This window comes from Ostrinia furnacalis, unplaced genomic scaffold (genome assembly GCF_004193835.3).
Source record: "Ostrinia furnacalis isolate ACB-3 unplaced genomic scaffold, ASM419383v2 OfSCF0710, whole genome shotgun sequence".
Classification (NCBI taxonomy): domain Eukaryota; kingdom Metazoa; phylum Arthropoda; class Insecta; order Lepidoptera; family Crambidae; genus Ostrinia; species Ostrinia furnacalis.
The window spans coordinates 3181344-3186579 of record NW_021130949.1 but is presented as its reverse complement, the minus strand read 5'-3'; positions in this window follow the sequence as shown (position 1 = coordinate 3186579).

Below are 5236 nucleotides of genomic sequence, written 5' to 3'. Positions count from 1 at the left end.
GATAAGCCCGCGACAAGTGCATCCATTCATATCTGCATTCGGTTTGCCAAACCGCACGTTCGAGTGGTCACGGTTTTTGTTACGCTAACTTTTTCGGGTGCAGACAGAGGAACACCAGATTCGTTTGGTTTTGGTCGTTTTGGAGGCGTGGTTTTTTTAAACGTTCGTTTAAGACTACTGGCGTTAAAATTGGCTTTCTTACTACATTGATTCCTGTTTCACGGAAATGTATGAGTAATGAAAATTTTACTTTATTAATGTAGAGGCTGATGCTTGAAAATAACAAGTAAATTCATAAAGCTTCGGAGTCGTTTCAATTCTGTATAATAAATCTGAATTCCCTATAAGGAAAATTTTGGTAAAAAGGGTTCCCTGATGAATTTTATTGATAAGTCATTTTATATTTTAGAATATTTATTAAATACTAGCTGACCCGGCGAACTTTGTTCCGCCTTAATGGCAATAAATAAGCAGACTTTTTTTAATTTCGAACGGGATAAAAAGTATCCTATGTCCTTCTCCTGGCTCTAAACTACCTCCCTGACAATTTTCAGCTAAATCGGTTCAGCCGTTCTTGAGTTATAAGCGAAGTAACTAACACGACTTTCTTTTATATATATAGATTCTCAAAAATGTATCCAGGCATTAATGGTTTTTGGGTCGGTGACTAATTCTCACTCCCTCCAAAATAAAAGGGACATGCAAATCTTCGGAATAAAATATGAATAATAAAAACATTTTCGAAGCGCCCGTGGAGGTCGTCGATAAAAGGTTAAGGCTGTTTAAGGACAGCAGCAATGACAAATGGTGTGGTGTTATGAGGATTTAGAGTTTTGGATTCCACCGCCTCAGAATCTGCCCACTCGCAGTCACTGCGTGGTTTAATAATATACAGTGTGAGTCACGTTAAAGTGTACATATGTATGAAAATAGATGAAACTAGACCTATTTTTATCGACAAAAAAGAGGTCAATTTTTTTTTTGAGATTTTTTTTAAATTTTTTATAGAATTTTTTTCTTCCAATTACTTATTGTAAAGAAAACGTAATAACTTTTAAACTAAGCGGTATATCCTGATAAAATAAAAACAGTAATAATGTTGAATAACAGGAAATACTAAAAAAATACATAAAGTACACAAAAAAGGCCAACAAANTGTACGAGTGTATTATGACTGTATCGTAAGGACTTGGCAAGCGTAGTGTAGGACGCTCTCTAGCTAGGTAGAGTGGCGCCTAATAAGTCGCTGGCAGAAGCTGAATGCGACCAGCCGCAGAATTCTAAAATGGCCCATATTGCGAGAGGCCTATCTCTAGTTGTGGACTGCTATAGGCTGATGATGATGATGACGACTCTATTCTATATGATTGGTTATTGCCAAAGCATGGTAATATTATGAACTGATTTGTGCTGATTAAGGCAACAAAGATATTACCAATTACAGACTATTAATAGAAGATTTAAATTGAAGCATAAATTAGTTAACGATAACTACAAGTAATTGAAACGAAATGATTAATTTTGTGTTTGTTAGCTGACTTAAATAAAATTGCGAACCACCTATTACTGGTTAATTAATCGAAGTAGAACAACAAACACGCTAATGTAATTGTTACAATTAGTATTAGATTCGGTGTCACGACGTCCATCACCAACTGTGACCACACAAGTCGTGATTATAATGTTCCTGTTATTAAATAATGTCCTTATTCGTCATTAATACGCAAAACAATGATTCAATAATGTTTAAAGTACAAAATATTGCGTCAATCTTTTTGCACTGTCTAGGTACTTTAATTTGCTGCTTGGACCAAAGGTTTCCAGGAAGAGAATGTCATATGGCATTAACTTCGTCTTTTGTAGTTACTTACTCTAAATAAGTGTATGCATTTTTTTCAATAATAATTTATACATATATTTTAATTTTAACCCAAAAATCGTACTTAGTATACTTACGAACAATAGTATGGAATCATTTTAGAATAGTAGTATGGAACCGTTGTGTCCGAGCGATTTTAGATATCTACTAATTAGTAAAATAGCGTCGATTCCACACTTTTGGTTGCGAGTGTAGTTCCCATCTTTTTTCATTCGAGGCATTTTGTTTAGTTCTTGTCTGAAATCAATTATGAATTTATTGTGGACTGGTCGGACGAGCTTGATCGCGGTTTTTACGTTCGTGCCTTATTCGTTTAATTAAAAGTTGTCCTTCGAAATTAGCGAGCATGTTTAATATTTGTTTTGTCATCGGCAATTTGTGCGCCGACGGACAGTTATACGAGTAATTTGCACGCAATTACCTAACCGCGTTTAGTTGCTAAAATCATGCGCGTTCATAGCTACTGTAATGTGTCTACGTTTAAGCTTCGTATTACTATAGCTGTCTTCAATTTGGGAACGGTCTTGAAATACTACATTCAATAGTAGGTAAAATATACATATAATCCACCATTTTGATTTCGATGGGAGATTTAGAAAGAAAACCTTTACTTGCATGTAATTTACGCTAACTACAATAAATGGAACTCCTGGTGAATTAGCTACTTTTATTACAACCAACAGATTTTAAAAACTTATTATTATTTCATCTTCTTGCAACAAAAGTTAATTTGTAGGCATGGGTCCCCCTCAAAAAACGCCATTGGGTGGAAAATATGGTTTTCCTGTGAAAAGTAATTTCTTTGTAGTTTTATTACAATTTCCTAATAATCATTATAAAAACATTTTTCCGTTTTTATTAAATCCGTGCTTTGTTTATTCGTACGGGCCAAACTGTCGGTTGCGAGACTATGTAGTAAGTACGCACCTGTGTGTGAAGGCAAAATGAAATTGTTTTGCATTGACAAATTTTCGTATTTTTACCAACGGATGTAAGTCATTTGGGTTTTTGTCGGTATTCTTCACATCCAGTTAAGTAACAAAAATATGACTTCATCCTAACATTATGTAGAAAAACATCTTGATAACATAGGCATTTTTTCCTCGAACATTTTAAGATTTGAGAGGAATCGATAAAAATTTTTCATGAAGTCACCACAAAATCAAACCTAGAAGTGGACCTTATCAAAAGTAAACACCGAACTTGGCCTATTTCATCGTATCTATCAGTTACAAATAATTCATAACATCGGCATGTGTCAACGCTAGCAGACCGCACGTTCGTTACACCACGTCACGTGCCATGCACTCCTTATCTGCTAACTTAGTATATGTTACAATGGATAGTCTACTTCTAAGCAAAATTCCAGCGGACATATTGGCGTGGAACTGACTATTGTAAGTGTGTGTCTCGGAATAGATCAGCAACCGGTGATTAGTGGTTACTCTGGCGTCGCAAAATGGTATCGTTTAGAAAAACAGAAAGTTAGTCATAGCTACTTTATTACTGTGCTATAGTGCTAATGAGGGGGTAAAATTCACCAATTTGGCCGCTAAGATAGAAATACAAGAAGACGTAGTGTGGGTAGGCATCTCACTAGAGTCACTAGGTAAACCGACGATCTGGTGAAGGTCGCGATTATCACCTAGATGTTCCCCGCATCTAGGTGATACTCACGAACTCGGTGCAGAACCAGTCGTGGTGAAAATATTGGTGGAGGCGTTTGTCCAGCAGTGACGTCCTCATTTTGCTGAAATAAAATTTTTTGAAAGATGTTTTACCTTTACTCATCTCATTCATTACCATTTACCTTCATGGCGCTAAGTAGGTAGAGTTCTATAAACTTTTTGATTTTCTCCTTACATTTTGCTATATTATTTTGAGCTTTTATTTATTGACGGATCACCCGTTTGTTGATAACTCTATTGATATAGGAATTCGTTTTGTTTGCGAAGCACTCGAGATTCGCTGTGTTTGCACAAACTCTAATATAGCCGTGGCTTGAGTTTGTTCACCTTATCGTGATGTTATTTTTACAAAGCATTCTGGGGAATGTTATGATGGCATCGTCAATGGAATTGTTTTCTTGACTGGAACGATAGTAGAAGTGATAGTTACATTGTCATCAGTATCAATTATTTCCAGAATTTTCTTTTCAAATTGAAAGTTTTATAGGAGATTTTCGTGATGGGGATCCATTCGAATTGGTTGTTAGAAATATTGTCAAGAAGAATTTTGTATCGATAACAATTAATTTGTGTTTGTACTAATTTGTAGGATCTACCTAATGAAAGTATTTTTTATGTAGGTTAGTAGGAAATTGATTAATTCAATTAGCTGACCATTAGTTTATTTAAGTTTCTTATGAGAAACAATGAGTTTTCCACCAATAACTAGAATTATTTACCGCTATGAATCACTATAATGGTGTAGGTTTCGAATTCTAAGAATTTCATTTATTTACTGTATTTAGAAATGAAACAGTTCATAAAAATTATCTAACGTTACTTACACTTATTATTCTGTGGCGTATTAAGTAGCGTGATTGTTGCGAAATTATGCGGTTTTTAGTGTGAAATAATTGGAGTGGTACAGACAATTTAACAACAAATCGAACTGGACATTTTTGTGGCAAAATGGACCCTAATACAAGCACATAAGATTCATCAGTGTATAGCTTGAAGTGCTCGTCTACGTATGGGGAAGATAACGGCGCGTGCGCCGCGCTCTACCAGAGGCGCTGAAAAGACGAACATGCGAATTTTAATTAATGGATATGTGTAACGGAATTAGGACAATGTACCGACCGTTGATTCGGCTTACTTTGTTTCATGATTCAGTAGTACGAGTACGAATGAGAGACAATTTAGTTTAATAATCAAAAGTTTTGTAAAGTGGAAGTAACGCCCACTCTTGAAAACCCTTGCCTAGAGTACGATTCTATTATGATAGTGAATCAAATTTACATTTTTAAAACCACGGTGTTAAAGGAAACCGCTAGTGTAATTGATTTTAGATTGTTAGCCATTATTATCCTCAGATTGTCATATTTTTTATTTAACGTTGTTTAATTTCTAAAATAATTATAAATTACTTTTCATGAAAATAATGTCTGATACAAAATGACACTTACGCCCGTATTCACAAACAATACTATGAGGTCTCACAGTGCGCGTGGACGCACAGGGTGACACGCGAACCAATCACAAAGCTCTATTCAACGCTGTGCGTTCGATTTGCTGCTTCACCTAAGCAAGTATCGTTTGTGAATACGGGAGTTAGTTCTTTTAACCAGAATTCAGTAGTATCTTGTGAAATCACTAGCCCTGTACGTTGTTGAGTCATGCTAAAAGTTCA